The sequence below is a fragment of the Stegostoma tigrinum genome, chromosome 1, assembly GCF_030684315.1.
Source record: "Stegostoma tigrinum isolate sSteTig4 chromosome 1, sSteTig4.hap1, whole genome shotgun sequence".
Lineage (NCBI taxonomy): Eukaryota > Metazoa > Chordata > Chondrichthyes > Orectolobiformes > Stegostomatidae > Stegostoma > Stegostoma tigrinum.
This window is the reverse complement of record NC_081354.1, coordinates 1,688,318-1,710,119: the sequence shown is the minus strand read 5'-3', so window position 1 is coordinate 1,710,119 and position 21,802 is coordinate 1,688,318. Positions and strand designations below refer to the sequence as shown.

Sequence of the window (21,802 nt, the reverse complement as noted above, 5' to 3'; positions counted from 1 at the left end):
CAAAATGGAGAACTGTGACCAGGGTGTTCCACAGGGATCAGTGTTGGGACCACTGTTGTTTGTGATATACATAAATGATGTGGAGGAAGATATAGATGGTCTGATTAGCAAGTTTGTAGATGACACTAGGATTGGTGGAGTATCAGATGGTGAAGGGGACTGTCAGTGAATGCAGCAGAATATAGATAGATTGGAGAGTTGGGCGGAGAAATGGCAGATGGAGTTCAATCCAGGCAAATCGAGGTGATGCATTTTGGAAGATGCAATTCAAGAGTGAACTATGTGGTAAATGGAAAAGCCCCGGTGAAATTTGATGCACAGAGAGATCTGTGTGTTCAGGTCCATTGTGCCCTGAAGGTGGAAATGCAGGATCGATAGAGTGGTCAAGAAGGCATATGGCATGCTTTCATTCATTGGACGGGATATTGAGTAGAAGAGTTGGCAGGTCATGTTACAATTGTATAGGACTTTGGTTCGACCACATTTAGAGTACTGCGTACAGTTCTGGTCACCACATTACCAAAGGGACCTGTATGCTTTGGAGAGGGTGAAGAGGAGGTTCACCGGGATGTTGCCTGGTATGGAGGGCGCTAGCTGTTAAGAGAGGTTGAGTAGATTCAGATTATTTATATTAGAATGATGGAGGTTGACGGGGCCCTGATTGAGGTCTACAAAATCATGAGAGGTGGATAGCAAGAAGCTTTTTCCCAGAGTGGGAGAACTCAATTACTGGGCGTCATGATTTCAAGGTGAGAGGGTTAAAGTTTAAGGGAGATATGTGTGAAAAGTTCTTTACGATAAGGGTGATGGGTGCCTGGAACACATTGCCAGTGGACGTGGTAGAGGCGGGCACAATAGCATCATTTAAGATGTATCTAGACAGATACATGAATGGGCAGGGAGCAGAGGGATACAGATCCTTAGAAAATAGGCGACAGGTTTAGATAGAGGATCTGGATCGGCACAGGCTTGGAGGGCCGAAGGGCCTGTTCCTGTGCTGTAATTTTCTTTGCTTGTGGTTCTTTGAAGAAGGCCTGAGTGAGTTTATTCAGCTGCAGAGGCAATGGCTGAGTGGTACTATCACTAGATTGTTAAGCTGGAGATCCAGGGGGAGCCAGGTTTAAATATCGCTACAGCAGATCGTGGAATTTGAAATCCATATAAACCTAGAGATAAGAGACTAATGGTGACTGTGAAGCTGTTGCCGAGTGCTGAGAGGGAAAAAAAGCATTTGGTTCACTAATGCCCTTTGGGGGAGGAAACTGCCGTCTCTATGTGTTCTTACCTATATCTGACTTAAGACGCTTCGGAATGGGCAATAAATGCTGACCCAGCCAGCAAGCCCATATCCCATTAATGAAACTCTTTAATAAAAGAACTGCATACTTTGAGGAAAATGACAAGTTATAACTTGGTTTCTGTTTTCCTGCTGATGTATCTTGATTTGCGTGGAATTGCTCAATTGCTTAGGGGAGAGGAACGTCCCATTATCATTCGGACACATCACACATCACACACTTTCTCCCCATCACTAAATCTCAGTACCAGAGTTCACATCACTGCTGTGGAGATTGACCACAAAGGTCACTCCAGTGCAATAATCAATGAATATCATTAATTTCCAATCATTTGAAGGAGCTTTGTTTATAGTTAAATGATCACACAGTAACATTGGAATACTGCACAGTCGGAGGTTCAGTACTAAGGAGCACCGCTCTGTCAGAGGGTCGGTATTCAGTGAGTTCCGCACTGTCACAGGGTCAGTGCTGAGGGAGCATCGCACTGTCAGAGGGTCAGTGCTGAGGGAGCATCGCACTGTCGGAGGGTCAGTGCTGAGGGAGTGCCGCACTGTCACAGGGTCAGTCCTGAGGGAGTGCTGTACTGTCGGAACGTCAGTGCTGAGGGAGTACTACACTGTCAGAGGGTCAGTACTGAAGGAGTGCCACAGTGTCGGAGGGTCAACGCTCACAGATGGTCGCACTGTCGGAGGGAAAGTACTGAGGGAGTGCGGCACTGTCAGAGGGTCAGTGCTGAGGGAGTGCCGCACTGTTGGAGGATCAGTGCTGAGGGAGTGCTAACTCTCACAGGATAAGTACTGAGGGAGCACCGCACTGTCAGAGAGTCAGTACTGAGGGAGCACCGCACTGTCAGAGGGTCAGTGCTGAGGGAGTGCCGCACTGTCAGAGGAACAGTTCTGAGGGAGTGCTGCACTATCTGAGGGTCAGCACTGAGGGACTGCCGCACCGTCACAGGGTCCATAAGACCATGAGAACATAAGACATAGGAGTGGAAGTAAGGCCATTCAGTCCACTCCGCCATTTAATTATGGCTGATGGGCATTTCAATTACACTTCCCTGTTCTCTCCCTGTAGCCCTTGATTCCTTGTGAGATCAAGAATTTTTCAATCTCTGCCTTGAAGACATTTAATGTCCCGGCCTCCACTGTACTCCGTGGCCATGAATTCCACAGGCCCACCACTCTCTGGCTGAAGAAATATCTCCTCATTTCTGTTTTAAATTTACCGCCTCTAATTCTAAGGCTGTGCCCACGGGTCCTAGTCTCCCCGCCTAGTGAAAACAACTGCACAGCATCCACCCTTTCTAAGCCATACATTATCTTGTAAATTTCTATTAGATCTCCCCTCAACCTTCTAAACTCTGATGAATACAATCCCAGGATCCTTAGCCATTCATCGTACGTTAAACCTACCATTCCAGGGATCATCCGTGTGAATCTCCGCTGGACACGCTCCAGCGCCAGTATGCCCTTCCTGAGGTGTGGGGCCCAAAATTGAACACAGTATTCTAAAAGGGGCCTAACTAGAGCTTTATAAAGTCTCAGAAACACATCACTGCTTTTATGTTCCAACCCTCTTGAGATAAACAATAACATTACATTCGCTTTCTTAATCACAGACTCTACCTGCAAGTTAACTTTTAGAGAATCCTGGACCAACACTTCCAGATCCCTCTCTACTTCTGCTTTATGAATTTTCTCACCGTTTAGAAAATAGTCCATGTCTGTATTCTTTTTTCCAAAGTGTAAAACCTCTCATTTGCTCATGTTGAATTTCATCAGACATTTCCTGGACCACTCTCCTAAATGGTCTAAATCTTTCTGCAGCCTCCCCACCTCCTCAGTACTACCTGCTTGTCCACCTATCTTTGTATCATCAGCAAACTTCACCAGAATGTCCCCAGTCCCTTCATCCAGATCATTAATATATAAAGTGAACAGCTGCGGCCCCAACACTGAACCCTGTGGGTCACCACTTGTCACCGGTTGCCATTCCGAAAAAGAGTCTTTTATCCCAATTCTCTGCCTTCTGTCAGACAGCGAATACTCAATTCAAGCCAGTAGCTCACCTCGAACACCATGGGCCCTCACCTTACTCAGCAGCCTCCCATGAGGCACCTTATCAAAGGCCTTTTGGAAGTCTGGATAGATAACATCCACTGGGTTTCTCTGGTCTCACCTACTTGTTACCTCTTCAAAGAATTCTAACAGGTTTGTCAGGCACGACCTCCCCTTACTAAATCCATGCTGACTTGTTCTAACCCGACCCTGCACTTCCAAGAATTTAGAAATCTCATCCTTAACAATGGATTCTAGAATATTACCAACTACCGAGGTTAGGCTAATTGGCCTATCAATTTCCATCTTTTGTCTTGATCCCTTCTTAAACAAGGTGGTTACAACAGCAATTTTCCAATCATCTGGGACTTTCCCAGACTCCAGTGACTTTTGAAAGATCACAATCAAAGCCTCCACTATTTCCTCAGCCACTGTCTCAGGGGGTCAGAGCTGAGGGAGGGCCGCACTATCTGAGGGTCAGTCCTGAGGGAGCGCCGCACCGTCGGAGGGTCAGTACTGAGGGAGTACCGCACTGTCAGAGAGTCAATGCTGAGGCAGTGTGGCACTGTCGGAGGGTCAGTGCTGAGGGAGTGGGCACTGTTGGAGGGTCAGTGCTGAGGGAGCACTGCACTGTCGGAGGGTCAGTGCTGAGGGGGTGCCGCACTGTCGGAGGGTCAGTGCTGAGGGAGCACCGCACTGTCAGAGGGTCAATGCTGAGGCAGTGTGGCACTATCGGAGGGTCAGTGCTGAGGGAGCACTGCATTGTCAGAGGGTCAGTGCTGAGGGAGCGGGCACTGTCGGAGGGTCAGTGCTGAGGGAGCGCTGCACTGTGTGAGGGTCAGTGCTGAAGGAGTGCCGCACTGTCGAGGGTCAGTGCTGAGGGAGCACCGCACTGTTGGAGGGTCAGTGCTGAGGGAGCACTGCACTGTCTGAGGTTCAGTTCTGAGGGAGCCCCGCACTGTCAGAGGGTCAGTGCTGAGGAAGTGCCGCACTGTTGGAGGGTCAGTGCTGAGGGAGCGCTGCACTGTGTGAGGGTCAGTGCTGAAGGAGTGCCGCACTGTCGAGGGTCAGTGCTGAGGGAGCGTCGCACTGTCGGAGGGTCAGCGCTGAGGGAGCACTGCACTGTCGGAGGGTCACTGCTGAGGGAGCCCCGCACTGTCAGAGGGTCAGTGCTGAGGAAGTGCCGCACTGTTGGAGGGTCAGTGCTGAGGGAGCACTGCACTGTCGGAGGGTCAGTGCTGAGGGAGCGTCGCACTGTCGGAGGGTCAGCGCTGAGGGAGCACTGCACTGTCGGAGGGTCACTGCTGAGGGAGCCCCGCACTGTCGGAGGGTCAGGGCTGAGGAAGTGCCGCACTGTTGGAGGGTCAGTGCTGAGGGAGCACTGCACTGTCGGAGGGTCAGTGCTGAGGGAGTGTCGCACTGTCGGAGGGTCAGCGCTGAGGGAGCACTGCACTGTCGGAGGGTCACTGCTGAGGGAGCCCTGCACTGTCACAGGGTCAGTGCTGAGGAAGTGCCGCACTGTTGGAGGGTCAGTGCTGAGGGAGTGGGGACTGTCGGAAGGTCAGTGCTGAGGGAGCGCTGCACAGTCGGAGGGTCACTGCTGAGGGAGCGCCGCATTATCTTATACAGATTGTTCCTAGTCTTGAGCTCCCCACAAATAGAAATCTCTTATTAATAGGAATATATGCAGCAAATTGGAATTCCCAAACTGGAATCAAACTTTCGTTTGTCCAAATTGTTTGTGTAAATTGTGGAAAGAATGAGCCCAATACTAGCCCTCGTACAGCACTTGCCACTAACCGCCACTGGGAAAACTATCCTTTACTCCAACTCTTTGCTTGTTGTTTAGAAACCAGCCAGCAATCCATTCGGCCCCTTGGGAATCTGCAACCCCTGTACTCCCCCGGCAACAACCTGGGAAACTGCAGCATCCTTTCTTCCCCGGGGGCAACGAGGAGAATTGCAGACACCTCCCACTGCCATTAGTCCCCTGCCTCCAGCTTCTCCCTATTGGATGGGTGCTGCCTAGTGGGTTCAGTTTCCCAGCTTGTTCCTGGATCGGAGTGGGGGTGTTGGAGTCACAGTTGAAGCTCCAAAGGTGAAGATACAGGGGACTAAAGTTCCCAAAACGGAAGTGAAGGTGAAAGGGCAGATTCCCAGGTTGTACTAGAGGTATTAAAGAGTGAAAGAAGTCCCTGTAACTGTGAGGAAGCGTGAAGGATTTGCACTCGCCCATGTTTTCCGGCGGAGTGAGGGGTTTGGGGTGTGGCGGGGGTGTACCGCCGTCTCCCCAGGGGGAGTGACAGGGCTGCAAACGCCCCCTAGATAGAGATCCCACGCGCAGGTTGTCCCAGGGTAAGAAAAGATCAAAGACCTCCTTGTTTCCCCCAGGGGGCTTGTGGGGTCTGCAGGTCCCCTCCCTTCTGCCCCCGGGTAGTGAGGGGGCTGCAGTTCCTCGCTGTTGCGATTAGGGGGAGTGAGGGGGCTGCAGTACTTCCCGATTGCCGCCAGTGGGAGTGAAGGGGATCAATGATAATGGGAACTGCAGATGCTGGAGAATCCAAGATAACAAAAGTGTGGAGCTGGATGAACACAGCAGGCCACGCAGCATCTCAGGAGCACAAAAGCTGACGTTTCGGGCCTAGACCCTTCATCATCTCTGGGGTCTAGGCCCGAAATGTCGGCTTGTATGCTCCTGAGATTCTGCTTGGCCTGCTGTGTTCATCCAGCTTCACACTTTGTTATCTGAAGGGGCTGTAGCTCCATTCGCTGCCTCCAGTGGAAGTGATGGAGCTGCAGTATCCCCTGCTGCCCCCATGAGGGCTGTGAGGGGGCTGCATTTCCCCCGGTTGCCCGCAGGAGGTCTGAAGGGGCTGTATTTCCCCCCGTTGCTCCCAGAGGGTGTGAGGGGGCTGCAGTTCCCCCCGTTGCCCCCAGGGGGTGTGAGAGGGCTGTAGTTCGCCCCCCCGTTGGCCCCAGCGGGTATGAGGGGGCTGTAGTTCGCCGCCCCCCCAGTTGTACTGTGAGGGTACTGCATTTCCCCCCGTTGCCCCCAGGGGGTGTGAGGGGGCTGCAGTTCCTCCCTTGCCCCCAGGGGGTATGAGGGGGCTGTAGTTCGACCCCCATTGCCCCCAGGGGGTGTGAGGGGGCTGTAGTTCGCCGCCCCCGTTGCCCCCAGTTGCATTGTGAGAGGACTGCAGTTTCCCCCGTTGCCCCCAGGGGGTGTGAGGGGGCTGCAGTTCCCCCCGTTGCCCCCAGGGGGTGTGAGGGGGCTGCAGTTCCCCCCCGTTGCCCCTAGGCGGGCGGGGAATTTCCAGCCGGGGAGCACTGGGCCCCGGGAAGCGGAGAGAGTTTGCCGGGTGTATGGAGTGGTGAGTGGCGGCGCGGAGCCGGTGGATTGTGAGTTGGGAATACATTGTAACTTGTGTCTGATAGCTTGTTGCTGGAAGTTGCTACTTTGTAGCTGGTGCAGGATTCGCTTTGACGGTGAGTTAAACCCAGTGAATGGTTCGCTCCTCACTCGGTCAGAGTGACTGCTCCGTTAGCCTACCCCTCTCCCTCAGTCCCAGTCCGCCTCGACATCTGCTTCAGTGCCGAGCGGCCGCCGACACCAGCGGAAGGCCCGAGTTTCCGCCTGAGGCTCTCCCTCACTTTCCTTATCCTCTGTCAATCCCTCACTCTCAATTCCTCCTCCTACTTCAATTCCCTCCCTTAATGTCTCACCCCCCCTTCTCACTGCGCTGTCGCCTTTTAAATCCCCTTTTCTCAGTGTGTGACTGTCTCTCCTTGTCTTTCAAGCGGACTCTCAGGCTGTTTAATGTGCTGATGATGAGTTATGTTGATCTTCATTCGTAAAACCATAAAAAGCAGGACCAGAAGTCGGCCACTCTGTCCATCGAGTCTAATCTGTCCTTCAGTGAGACCAGGCTGACCTGCTAATCCTCAGTTCCACTTCCTGCCTTTTCCCCATAACCCTTTGTTCTCTTAGTGATTAAAAATCTTGTCTGGCATTGCCTGAAAGTGTGGTAAAGGCAGAAACCCTCATAACATTTGACAAATATTTTGATGTGTGCTTGTGACGCCAAGATAGAGGAGGTTCTGGGCCTTGTGCAGAAAATGGGATTAAAGTAGGGTTATTTGGCCAGTAACCACTCCATGGACCAAAATGCCTTGTTTAGTTCTATAGGTCTCTCTGACGGTGTGATTGTAAGATTGCCTCACATTCTACTAAATGCTAGTGAGTACAGGCCTAACCTACTCAACCTCTTCCCCATCAGACAGTCTTCCCACACCCCATATCCGGGACCAATCAAATGAACCTTCCCTGGATTGTCTCCAATACTCTATATCTTTATACAGGCAAGGTGTCCAAAATGGTTCATTGTATTCCAGCTTTTGTAACTAACGACAAAAGGTTCAGAGAGCCGAAGGGCAGGTCAGTTATAGTTGAAAGGTGAAATCTGTAGGTCTCTTAATGTTGAGCTGAGTTAATTATTTGATCAGGGCAGTGTGAGGGGGCTGATTCTGAAAGGTATATTCTTGTTATGATGCTGTTCTTTAGTGTCTTAAAGCATGGTGATATTTCACTGTTTCATTCATCACAACCCATGTGAAGATGAAGAAGTGAAAGTGAGTGTTGGGTTAACTGTGGAGATTCTTGTTAATGCCAAATTGTGGAATAGGTAATATTTCCAAATAAATTGGTTCTAATGGTGTAATTTTTAGAAATTAGCATTTTTTGTGGATTAGTTGATGCTTGTTCAAGGATATGCTATGAATGATACTGAGGCTAATTAAAATGGTTGAGAAATAAGCACATGTACTTCAAAGTAAAACAATTGTTTATTGCAATATATAGAGAGTTTTTAGGTTGTGTAGCATCAGGCTGGTGTGTGAGAGAGAATAAGCCCTGTCTCTCAGAGTTGGTGGTCACTGGGTAAGATCGATGTCAGGCAGTACTTTGTCACTCAAAGGGAAAAAGTACCCCACAAAGAGCTGATCAAGATCAGAGTCTGTCACAAATTTCAAAACAGTGATCAATAGATATTTATTAGATAGGAGATTAAGATTATGAAACAAAGAATAAATAGTACCTTTTGTAATAAAATATCCCAAGTTCTCCTCAGGAGTATTGCAAAGCAGAATTTGACAGCTAACCACATTGGGAGGTATTAGGTTAGGTTACAGAAAACTTGGTCAAGGAGGTGGGTTTTGAGAAATATCTGGTGGAAGGTGGAAAATGAGACAGTGCTGAGAGTTTAAGGAGGGCATTCCAGAGTATATGGTCCAGACATTTGAAGGCATGGCCACCAACGCAAGAGCGTCTAAAACTGGGAATGTTCAAGAGGCTAGAATTAGAGAAATGCAGGGGGTCTGGGGTTGGAGGAGGTTACAGAGATTGGGAGGGGATGAGGCTGTTAGGTATTTGAAAACAAGAATGATATTTTAAAATAAAGAGGTTGCTTAATCTGGGGCCAGTTTGTCAGGGAGCCAAGGGGTGATAAGGAACAGGAGCCACTGAGAGTTATCACATGAACAGCAGAGTTTTGGACGGCCCCAAGGTCACAGAGGATAGAATGTGGGGACCAATGAGGAGTGTATTGGAGCAGCTAAGAAAGTCTAGAGGTGATTGTTTAAACATGAGGGATTCATGAATGATGAGCTGAGACAGGGTGAAGTTGAGGGATGTTACTGGGCTGGTAGTAAGTGGTCTTAGTAATGGTGCAAAGTAAGAGGTCAGAATCAGGATTTTATGAAAAACCACGGCTGTGACCGACTTAATCCCACAATGTTGTCAGGGTGAGAGAGGTGTTGGTGATTGGGAAACATTGTTTGGACTAGGAACTACAGCCAATGACTTCCCAATATTTAATTGAAGGGAATTTATGCTCATCCAGTTCTGGATGTTAACTCAGTAGTCTGACAGTTTAGAGAGAGTGGAAAAATTGAGAGCTGGTGATGAGGTCAAGCTGGGGTTGTCAGAGAACATAGTGAGAATGAACACTGTACTTTTACATGATGTCACTGAGCAGCAGCATGTAAATGGGAAATTGGATGAGGCCAATGATTCACCCAAAGTAGGTAAATACCAGCTTGTAAAATGGGAGCAAGAATAGGCCATTCGGCCCTTAAACCTGTTTCAGCATTCAACAAGATCATGATGGATCTGTTTGTGCTGTGAGTTTCACATTTCCCCATACCAGACATTCTTGTCAGGGAGGGGAATCAGTGTAACTCTGCATCATTGAATATTTTTAAGGCATTGCCTTCCAAAGTCAACCGTTTGAGAGAGAACAAAATTTTTCATCTCATGCACCCTAGTTCTGATTTGACCTACAAGAGGAAACATCTTGTCTGCATTCACCTTGTCAATGCCACCCAGGATGTTACACACTTCAATCAGGTCACTCCTCACTCTTCTGAACTCTAGGGGAAACCAACCCGGTCTGTGCAACCTATCCTCAAAAGAAAATCTGCTCATTCTAGGTGGCAATCTAAATAAATTCCTCCTCTGAAGCACTTGTGATGGAAAACTTGGAAGGAAACTATAAAACATGGCGAAGAGGAGATTCAGATTGCCCACTATCTGGCCAGTTGGTGAGACAGGCCCGAGTGGTGGAATAATCTCTTCCTGATCTGAATAATGAGTCTGTAATGTCACTCAATTTGTTCTGAGATGTTTTATCAATGACAGTACTAGACCACACCAGTTGAATCTGCTGCTCAGGCTTATCTTGCAGGTCTTTGCTCAGTCTGTGACATCATAAAATATGGACAGAAATACCAGAGATGAATATTTGTTGAGGGAGCCTTTGGAGCTGTGGATCTGCTTTGTTAGTTTTAGGTTACAGATAAAAAACAGGTATGTATTATGGGAGTGGAAAGTGAGGAACCACTTTCAATAAGTTGTAAGTATTTAACAAAACTAAAGTCATCAGATATTAAATAAAAACCAAAAGAACTGCAGATGCTGTAAATCAGGAACAAATTCCAGCACCTTCTGTTTTTGTTTGATCACATATTAAACCTGCAGGTAAATTGTAAAGATCCCCTTAATTTGAAGAAGAGTGATGGTGGGGTTGGGGTGGTGTGGGTGAGGGGTTGGTTACCTTCAGCTCTGATTGAAATTGATGCTGTACCCAACACTAATTAAAGAAGTGATCTGCTGATTCCTGCATTGCTGTGCAAGGGATCCAGCAGTGTGAAGATCGGCGGCTTTATCCCTGCATTGTAACATTGATTATGCTGACAAAATGTTCTTTGTTGGGTGTTAAAGCACCTTGATAAGTCCTGAGATTAATGAAGGCACTATACAAATGCAGGTTAGCTTTGTTAAATATTTGTAGCAGTGATAGACAGGGGGTAATTTGTGATGATCCATCACTCCCCATAGGAAGAATGAATAGAGCCCAGTTGTGTCTTTCCTGTTCAAACTCAAAACCAGTTGCTACAATTGTTTCCCTATTAAACTACATAATATTTCACTGTATGAGAAAGTATTTAATTTTGAAAAGAAACTGTTACTTGTGGCACATTCACTACCCATTTCTTCAGAATATTAGTTTTGTGTAAAGGAATATTTCATGTCAGAGCTCAGTCATATCCTGGAAATATACAGCGCAGCAACGGGAGGAAAGTGTAAAAGTACTGCAGACATACAGGTGGCTTAGAACGAAGATGCTGACATTACTTCCTGGATATGTTACCGAGGCATTTCCCATCCCCAACACGTGGATGTGGTATATCTGATTAAAACAAGCAGCCTACCCACTCAGAAGGAGATGGACTGTTTTCCAGATCAGCAGAGACTCTGGTGACAAAACAATGAGGCCCCAGCACTCAGAATGGGTTGCTGCATAGCTTCACTGCACAGGGAAGGGGTTCAAATGAGCAGACAAATTAGAGGCAGCAGTAGGTCACTTGGCATCTTGAGCCCTCCCTGCCATTCAATGTGATCATGTCTAATCTGATTACTCCATGTTTCTATATACACACCACCCTCCTGACAGACTTTCACCCACATGCTCATCAAGAACTTAAAATGAGTTGACACTGGATGAGATTCTTGTTCCAGTTCCTCTGAGTTACCATTATGTAGTCAGAGTTTATGCTGATGAACCCAGCTTAAAGTTACTGTTAAACAAAGACTGGAGACAATAAGGAAGAGCAATAAATACTGGCCTTGCTAGTCATGCCCATATCCCATGAAGAGATTTTAAGTGTCATTCATTATCTCTTGTGATTTCAGTGTTCAGCTGTACCAACTTTTATTATCTTCAGCCAGAGGTGGGAATTTGCTGTGGTGTGTTCTTATTCAGCATGGGAGGTCAGTGGGCAGTTTACTGACCAGTCCACTCGTGAATCACTGGGGCTGAGCTCACCTGAGAGGGGAAAACCATGTCATGGTCAAGGTCAAGGTCAGGCAGTACCTTCAGTACAGAAACTCCTTCATCTTGAATTCCCATCCACAGGTCAGTTAGACTCCTCAATGGTGGTAATCCTGTCATACCTCACAGAGGGTGCATTCTGCATATCTGGCCCAATGTTCGCAGAGTTGCCACTAAAGTTAAAAATATTATCAAAGTATCCAAAATTCCCCAATTTGCCTGTTGCCTCAGACTCAGGATAACCAAATACACAGACCAGACTTCGGGACTTGAGAGCCACTATTTTTTTTAAATAATAAAAACAATGTAACCACAGGTAAACAATTAAAAACAGTAAACATAAACTCCAGTTTCTGCAGCATCTCATTTTCCATGTGGGGACTCTGCAGACTTCAAGACTCAATATTGAGTTCAATAATTTTAGGGACCGAACAGTTCCTTTCCCATTTCAGTCCATAATTAAAAATGTGGCAAAGTAAAAATATATGGGTCTTGCAATCCATTGAACACATCTTCCCATGGGCAGCTCATTAGTGGTGGAATTCCTGCTACAAAATCAATTATTTATATTTACTCTTGGCACATGCGTGCTGTTAACTGGGGCCAACATTTATTGCCCATTCCTAGTTACCCTTGAGAAGGTGGTGGTGAGCTGATTTCTTCAACTGCTGCAGTCCTCCTGCTGTGAATGTATCTACAATGCCATTAGGGAGGGAATTCCAGGATTTTGACCCAGGGACAGTGAAGGAACGGTGATATATTACCAAGTCAGGATGGAGAGTGGCTTGTAGGGGAACTTGGATGTGGTGGTGTTCCCATGCATCTGCTGCCCTTTTCCTTCAAGTGGCCGTGGGTTTGGAAGGTGCTGTTTGAGGATGTTTGGTGAATTTTTCCTGTATATGGACAAGCATACGGACGTACATGGAATAGTGTATTTTAGATGGGCTTCAGATTGGTATGGCAGGTCGGCACAATATCGAGGGCCGAAGGGCCTGTACTGTGCTGTAATGTTCTATGTTCTATATCTTGTAGATAGTACACACTACTGCTACTGAGCATAGATGATGGTGATTGGTAAGCATGTGGATGCGATGCCAATCAAGTGGCTGTTTTGTCCTGGAAGGTGTTGAGCTTCTTGAGTTGGAGCTGCACCCATCCAGGGCAAGTGGGGAGTATTCCATCGCACTCCTGACTTGTGCCTTGTAGATGTTGGACAGGCTTTGGGGAGTCAGGAGGTGAGTTACTCACTGCAGTGTTTATAGGCTCTGACCTGCTGTGGTAGTTACTGCATGTATATGGCTAGTCTAGATCAGCTTCTGGTCAATGGTAACCCTAAAGATGGTGATACTGGGGGATTCAGTGATAGTTACAGCATTAAATGTCAAGGGGCAGTGGTTAGACTGTCTCTTATTGCTTGGCGTTTGTGTGGTGCAATTATTACTTATCTCAGAGTTGGGGACTCAATTACTAGGGTTCACGATTTCAAGGTGAGAGAGGAAAAGTTTAGGGGAGATATGTGTGGAAAGTTCTTTACGCAGAGGGTGTTGGGTGGCTGGAACGTGTTGCCAGTGGAGGTGGTAGAGGTGGGCACAGTAGTGCCATTTAAATGTATCTAGACAAATACATTAATGGGCAGAGAGCAGAAGGATACAGATCTTTGGAAAATAGGCGACAGGTTTAGATAGAGGATCTGGATCGGCGCAGGCTTGGAGGGCCGAAGGGCCTGTTCGTGTGCTGTAATTTTCTTTGTTCTTTGTTCTCCCTTCCACTTGTCAGCCCAATCCTGAATATTGCCCATATCTTGTTACATTTGAACATGGACTGCTTCAGTATCTGAGGCGCTATGAATGGAGCTGAACATTGTGCAATCATTGGTGAACATCCCCACTACTGATCTAATGATGGAAGGAAGATCATTGAACAGGTGAAGATGGTTAGGCTTAGGGCACCGCCCTCAGAAACCCCTGCTGTGATGTCTGACCTCCAAAAAGCACGAGTATCTTCCTATGCGTCAGGTGTGACTTGAACCACCTGACAGTTTGCCCCTAGTGCCCATTAATTCCAGTTTTGCCAGGGCTCCTTCATGGTCACACTGTCAAGGGCTATCACTCTGATCTCACATCAGGAATTCAACTCTTTTGTCCATGTTTGAACCAAGGCTGTATTGAGGTCAGGAGCTGAGTGGCCCTGACGGAACCCAAACTGGGTGTCACTGAGCAGGTTATTCGTGAGTAGATGTTGTTTGATAGCACTTTTCCTGATACCTTCCATCACTTTACTGATGACAAGGATTCTAATGGAGGGGCATTAATTGGCCAGATTGGATTTACATAGAACATAACAGCACAGTACAGGCCATTTGGCCCTCGATGTTGTACCGACCTGTCATACCGATCTCAAGCCCATCTAACCTACACTATTCCATGTATGTCCATATGCTTGTCCAATGACGACTTACATGTACCTAAAGTTGGCGAATCTACTACCGTTGCAGGCAAAGCGTTCCATTCCCTTACTACTCTCTGAGTAAAGAAACTACCTCTGACATCTGTCCTATATCTTTCACCCCTCAATTTAAAGCTATGCCCCCTCGTGCTCACCATCACCATCCTAGGAAAAAGGCTCTCCCTATCCACCCTATCTAACCCTCTGATTATTTTATATGTCTCAATTAAGTCACCTCTCAACCTTCTTCTCTCTAATGAAAACAGCCTCAAGTCCCTCAGCCTTTCCTCGTAAGACCTTCCCTCCATACCAGGCAACGTCCTAGTAAATCTCCTCTGCACCCTTTCCAAAGTTTCCACATCCTTCTTATAATGCGGTGACCAGAACTGTACACAATACTCCAAGTGCAGCTGCACCAGAGTTTTGTACAGCTTCACCATAACCTCTTGGTTCCGGAGGTCGAGCCCTCTATTAATAAAAGCTAAAACACTGTTTGCCTTCTTAACAGCCCTGTCAACCTGGGTGGCAACTTTCAAGGATCTGTCTACATGGACACATAGATCTCTCTGCTCATCTACACTACTAAGAATCTTACCATTAGCCCAGTAATTTTTGTCCTGCCTTTGATGTACAGGACATACCTGAGCAATTTCCCACATTATCAGGTAGATACCAGTGTTGTAACTGTACTGGAAGGGATTGGTGAGGTGAGTGGCAACTTCTGGAGCACAAGCCTGCAGTACTATTTGCAGGAATGTCATTTGGGCCCTTTGCAGTATCCAGTGTCTCCAGCCATTTCTTAATGTCTAGAGTGAATCGAATTGACAGAAGGCTGGTATCTGTGATGTTGGGGACCATTGGAAAAGACCGTGATGTATCATCCACTCGGTACTTCTGGCTGAAGATTGGTGCGAATGGATGTGAGTTTGCTCGCTGAGCTGGAAGGTTAGTTTTCAGACGTTTCGTCACCATTCTAGGTAACATCATCAGTGAGCCTCCGACGAAGCGCTGGTGTTATGTCCCGCTTTCTATTTATCTGGTTAGGTTTCCTTGGGTTGGTGATGTCATTTCCTGTTCTTTTTCTCAGGGGATGGTAGATTGGCTCCAAATCAATGTGTTTGTTGATGGAGTTCTGGTTGGAATGCCATGCTTCTAGGAATTCTCGTGCGTGCCTCTGTTTGTCCTAGGACAAGCCAAACAGAGACATGCACGAGAATTCCTAGAAGCATGGCATTCCAACCAGAACTCCATCAACAAACACGTTGATTTGGAGCCAATCTACCATCCCCTGAGAAAAAGAACAGGAAATGACATCACCAACCCAAGGAAACCTAACCAGATAAATAGAAAGTGGGACATAACACCAGCGCTTCATCGGAGGCTCACTGATGATGTTACCTAGAATGGTGATGAAACGTCTGAAAACTAACCTTCCAGCTCAGCGAGCAAACTCACATCCAGAACCTCAACCTGAGCTACAAATCTTCTCAAAATTGGTGCGAATGCTTCAGTCCTATCTTTTGCACTGATGTGCTGGGCTCTTCCATCATTGGTATTTGTGGAGCTGCCTCCTCCAGTGAGTTATTTAATTATCCACCACCATTCGTAGCAAAGAGTTTGAGTCCGTGATCACACCCAATGCTGAACGCTACAACATCAGAGCACCACCTTTCAGGCAAAATGTTTAAATAAGGGCTTGCCTGCTCCCTCAGCCGGATATAAAATATCCCATGCCACTGTTTTAGAAAAGAGCAGGTGGAAATTCTCCTCATGGCCTGAAGCCAATGTTTACCCCTCAAAGACATCACAAACCAATGACCTGATTGTTATCAAAGTGCTGTTTCTGGGATCTTGCTGTCCACACATTGCAGTGCTGAAAAATCAGCACCCAACAGTGACAACACCTCTAAAATACTTCATTATTTGTGAAGGCTTTTGAGATGTGCTGAGAGTCCCCACCCTCCTTGCCTGCCCCTGCTCCACCATGCACGCTTTCCCTGCCCCCCCCCCAGCTTCCTGCTGCCTGCCAGCCCATACTGTAGTCATGCTGAGAGTCTAAGCCCAGCTGAGTGAGCATGACTGAGGTTGTTGCTCACTCACTTTGAGTATTTAGTTCCTGTTGTAAACAACCCCTCAATGACCAGAAGACCCAGAGCTGCCTTCTCCTGGATCATGGATGGAGAAATCTAACTGGACATTGGTTGGTTTAATTCATGCTCCCACGTTATTACGTGAATAAAATTTTGATTCCAAAATGGCAACATAAACACTGCCCATCCCAGATTATTGAAATCCCCAAAAATTTGCTACTGATTGATCCAGAAGCAACTTTCCCACCATAAATTTAAAATGCATTGAACCATCTTTCCATGGATAAAACTGTGCTGTCAGTTGTTAATGAGAGAAGGCTTGTGTTTGTGCAAATCCTTTTACAAACTGACATGTCTCAAAATGCTTTACTGCCAGTTTATAGATTTGTTTTGAAGGGCATTCACTGTTATAATGTAGGAAGTGTCACAGCCAATTGGTGCACAGTAAGATCTCAGATGCAGCAATGTAATTTTTCTTTGGAGCGATAAATGTTGGGCAGGGCATAAGATTCCCCAGCTACTCTTTTAACAGCACCATAGGATCTTTTCTATTCCCCTGGGGGCTCAGACTGGGCCTTGGTTAAACATCTCATTTGAAAGATTCCTGGGTAAGGTCTGTACTGACGAAAGTGTAATGAGATTTTTGTAACTGAATCCCAGGACTCGAATCCCAGAATTAACACCAGAGCCGAATCTGTAGGACAGTGGGTTAGGTGGTGCAAGAAATTGGATAATATTTTTGGTATGATGGCTTGAATGGAATATTTTCCTGGAATATAAAATTCTAACTGCAGATGCAAAACCGAACTAGTTTACACAAATTCTGCAGATATTAAATAAATCTACCCTGGAATTTACGTACTTTGGGGAAATATTAATAAACTCTAAAGTATTCATTATTTGGCATTGGCTAATATTGACAATCAAGTTGAAATTTCTGACTTCACAATTTTATTAAATTCCTTTAAGCCAACTGTTATTTGAAACCACCAATGTGAGTTCTTGATTTGAAGGGTTCACTTTTCTTGACGATTCAGAATTTACCCAATCCTCCACTGTTTTTGATTGATTTCAAATTACCTGGATACAGAGAAGCTGTTTGGTTCTGAACCAGAGTTTGAGGACATCTAGGGAAATAAGATTTCAGATTATCAGCAGGAGATTTAACCAGGAAGTTAGGCGTTTATTGGGAAGTGAAATATTCCATTGCAAATACCTGTGATGCAAAGTGTCTAATATCATTTAAAAGCAATATTTCAAAAGGGTAGAAGGTTAAAAAAAATTATGCAAAAATCAAGAACGTTAAGTTAAACATCCCCAGTTGATGTGTTAAGATTTACAGACAAAGGGTGAAAAGATTCCACCTGTGCTGTAATTTTAATAACTATCGAGAGAGAATCTTAAATCAGTCCCTGATATAACACCACAGATCGCCAAGACAACAGTGCAGTTTTTTCAACCAATTATTACATTGTATCCCTTCGTAACTCACTTTTATCTTATTTCATTGGATCTGGGAGCCGCAGGCAAGGCCAACATTTATTGCTTATATCTAGTTGCCCTTGAATAGGTGGCAGGGAGCTGCCTTCTTGAACTGCTGCAGTCTTTGTACAACCAGAGATTCCAGTCTATGCCAGTGAGTGTGATCCATAGCTTCTAAATGTTGGTCAAATTATAATGTAACCAATCAATGTCTATACTGTTCATAGTTACAAGGGGATGTGTTGTCAAAAGTCTGTTGGAGTAATAAGCTTCCTTGTTGAGTGAATGCAAAGTGTTAAGTGTGTAACCTGTTACAAGTTAGTCAGAATTTATCAGAAGGATAAAATCTGAGCCATTTGATAACTGGAGGACTGGGTACAGTCTGGTCATTTCCAATAGAAGGAGTACAGAAATAATATACCAGTATATTGCCTGAACTGAGAATTTTAGGTATGGGAAAATGCTGAATAGCTGGAGGTGTTTATTTTGGAATGTGGAGACCGAAGGGAGATCTAATGGAGGTGTTTAAAATTGAGGGATTTTGATAAATTGTGGGTCATAACTAGGGACATCAGTTTAGGGTTAGAGATAGTGGTATGGAGAGAACATGAGGAAATGTTCTCATCCAAATATGGACTGTATCCTTTTAAAATGTAAAATATATTTGAATTTGCACTTGAAGTGCTGTGATCTGCAGAACAGCCCTGTACTAAAACCAGCAGCTCTAATTACCAAGGATAACTCATTGAGATTGTCCCAATCATCAGAAGTGCTTTGTGTTATTTTCATTCTACTGATTGCTTCAGAAAAATTAATTAGAAAAGCAAAATCAATCCTGTTTCATTGCAGAGCACTCGCATGCATACGCAGCTTAGAAATGCATGACTCATGTACACATCCATTCAGATTTCTTTTAGAATCACATCCCATGCGAAGATTTATGATGAAAAGAGCTGGCATTTCCATTATTGCATCTCTCAGAAATGTCCCAACACATTTACACATAAATGCTTTCAATTTTAGACTCAGCTACATCAGTAAATATTATAAGTAATTTGCATGCAAAAACTGACCAAATACATTGAATTAGTACAATGAAGAACTGCAGACGCTGAAGATCTGAAACAAAAATGGAAATTGCTGGAGAAACTCAGCAGGTCTGGCAGCATCTGTGGATAGAAACAGAGCCAACACTTTGAGTTCAGTGACCCTTCTTCAGAACTGGTATCGTTAGGAAGAGCCAGTATAAATGCTGAAGACAGGTGGGGCAGAAATTGAGTGCAGAGCAAGAGAGTGTATGACAGTTAGTCAAATAAAGGGATGGATGGTAGTAACCCAAAGAGAAAGAAAAGCTGATTAATGGGGACCTTGAGTGGGAGAAAGTGGATTGTCTCTGCTGAAAGCAGCCCACATCAATGATGGGCTTGGAATGTGGAGGTGGGTAAAGGATATCAAAGGGAATATTATCGAACACAATATTGAACCCCGAAGGCTGCAGAGTCCCCCAGTGGAAATTGAGAACGGCATCTTCCAGTTTATGCTGAGATTTGCTAGAGCCCTGCAGTAAGCTTGAAATGGAGATGTTGGCCAGAGAATAGGGTAATGTGCTGGAGTGGCGGGTAACTGAAAGCTCAGGGTCATTTTTGCAGACAGGATGTAGATGTTTTGCAAAACGGTCACACAGCCAGCGTTTAATCTTCCCAGTATAGAGGAGGTCACATAGTGAACAGTGAATGCACCAGACTAGACTGAGTGAAGTGCTGGTAAAGCATGCTTGAGAACTTAGATACTGAGGAGAAGGAAGTAAATGGACAGGTTTTGTACCTTTGGCAATTGCAGGGAAAGGTACAGGGGGGATGTGCTCGGAGTGTAGCACTCCCGCAGCCCTGACCCTCCGGCTATGTGGTGCTCCATCAGCACTGTCTCCTGGCTCAGAGGTAGGGACACTACATGGAACCACAGGAATCCCTGGTGCTCTAAAATATACTGCTTGCTGTGTAAGTCATTAGTCCCCTAACCTCCACCTGATTTGCTGATATTGGTGTTAATAAATACTAGTGTAAGCTCGTCATGATCTCTCAGTTGGAGGAATCAATCTCCTCAACATTATTATCCATCCGTAAAACATAGGAACAAGAAATTAGGCCATTTGGCTCATCAGTCTGATCTGCCGTTCAGTCATGGCTGATCATTTTCTCACCCCCATTCTCCCACTTACTTCCCATAACATTTGATTCCTTTGACAATCAAAAACCTATGGAACTCTGATCATTTTAAAGACAATGCCCTGACCTCCACAGCCTTCTTTGGTAGTGAATTCCATAGACTCACCACTCTCCAACTGAAGAGGTTTCTCATCATCTTTGTTCTAAAAGGCCTTCCCTTTACTCTAAGGCTGTGACATCAGGTCCTAGTCACTCCTACCACTAGAGGCGACTTCCCAATATTCATTGTGTCCAGGCTATTCAGTATTCTGTAAGTTTCAGTTAGATCCCCCCCTCAACCTTCTAAACTCCATTGAGTGTAGGCACAGAGTTCTCAGACATTCCTCATGTTACGTCTTTGATTCCTCGGATCATTTTTGTGAATGTCCCCTGGACCTGCTCCAGGCCCACTGCATCCTTGTTGAGATATGGGGCCTAAAATTGCATACAATATTCTAAATGTGGTCTGACCAGAGACTTTTAAAGCCTCAGAAGTACATCTCTGGTTTTACATTCTAGTTCTCTCAAAATAAATGCCAACATTGTCTTCGCCTTCCTAACTACCTACTCAATTTTGCTAACTACTGACTCAACCTCAAGTTAACCTTCAGAAGGTCCTGGACAAGGACTCCCAAGTCCCTTTGCACTTCAGATTTCTGAATTTTCTCCCCACTTAAAAAAAAATCCATGCCTTTATACTTCCTACCAAAGTGCATAACTTCACACTTTCCCACACTGTATTTCCACCTGCCACTTCTTTGCTCACTCTCCTAACCTGTCTAAATCCTTCTGCAGCCTTCCCACCACCTCAATACTACCTGTCCCTCCACCTATCTTTGTGTTGTCTGCAAACTTAGTCAAAATGCCCCCAGTTCCTTCATCTAGATCATGAACGTATAATGTATACGGGGGAGGCAATGGCCTAGTGGTATTATCGCTAGACTGTTAATCCAGAGACCCAGGTAATGTTCTGGAAACCCGGATTCGAATCCCACCATGGCAGTCAGTGGAATTTGAGTTCAATAAGTATCTGGAATTAAGAATCTAATGATGACCGTGAATCCATTGTCGATTGTCGGAAAAACCCATCTGGTTCACTCATGTCTTTTAGGGAAGGAAACTGATATCCTTACCTAGTCTGGCCTGCATTGACTCCAGACCCACAGCAATGTGGTTGACTCTTAACTGCCCTCTGGGCAATTAGGGATGGGCAATAAATGCTGCCCTAGCCAGCAATGCCCTCATCCTGTGAGTAAAGACAAAAAGAATTAGTCATCAGCTGCCAGCTTGAGAAGGACCTTTTTATTCCCACTCTCTGCTTTCTGCCAGACAGCCAGTGACAACCCTGACCAATTGTACTTAGCAAATGATAAGCTTCTTTATTGCTTTTCCCCATGGCAGCAACGGATTATCATTTGTCTAAACTAAAACAAGTTCCTATTTCTCTGGAAGATGATTTATTTCTCTGGAATGAGACAATTGTATTATGGAGTATTGTGTACAGTTCTGGTCACCACATTATAAGAAGGATGTGGAAGCTTTGGAAAGGGTGCAGAGGAGATTTACTAGGATGTTGCCTGGTATGGAGGGAAGGTCTTACAAGGAAAGGCTGAGGGACTTGAGGCTGTTTTCATTAGAGAGAAGAAGGTTGAGAGGTGACTTAATCGAGACATATAAAATAATCAGAGGGTTAGATAGGGTGGATAGGGAGAGCCTTTTTCCTAGGATGGTGATGGTGAGCACGAGGGGGCATAGCTTTAAATTGAGGGGTGAAAGATATAGGACAGATGTCAGAGGTAGTTTCTTTAGTCAGAGAGTAGTAAGGGAATGGAACGCTTT

The 21,802-nt window shown here is 45.7% G+C and overlaps 1 protein-coding gene across 4 annotated transcripts in view; it reads left to right on the top strand.

Annotated features, from left to right (window-relative positions):
* Positions 1–6,609: 6,609 nt before the first annotated feature.
* The window catches only part of LOC125450732 (nuclear factor NF-kappa-B p105 subunit-like), a 92,894-nt gene continuing 77,701 nt past the window's right edge, over positions 6,610–21,802 (top strand). For 2 of the 4 annotated variants that reach the window (XM_048526843.2, XM_048526815.2), the window contains exon 1: positions 6,669–6,841. The gene's annotated coding sequence lies outside the window, so the exon portion shown is untranslated. Of the gene's footprint in view, positions 6,842–21,802 lie in introns of all 4 variants that reach the window. The other 2 variants (XM_048526825.2, XM_048526832.2) reach the window with 2 other exon arrangements.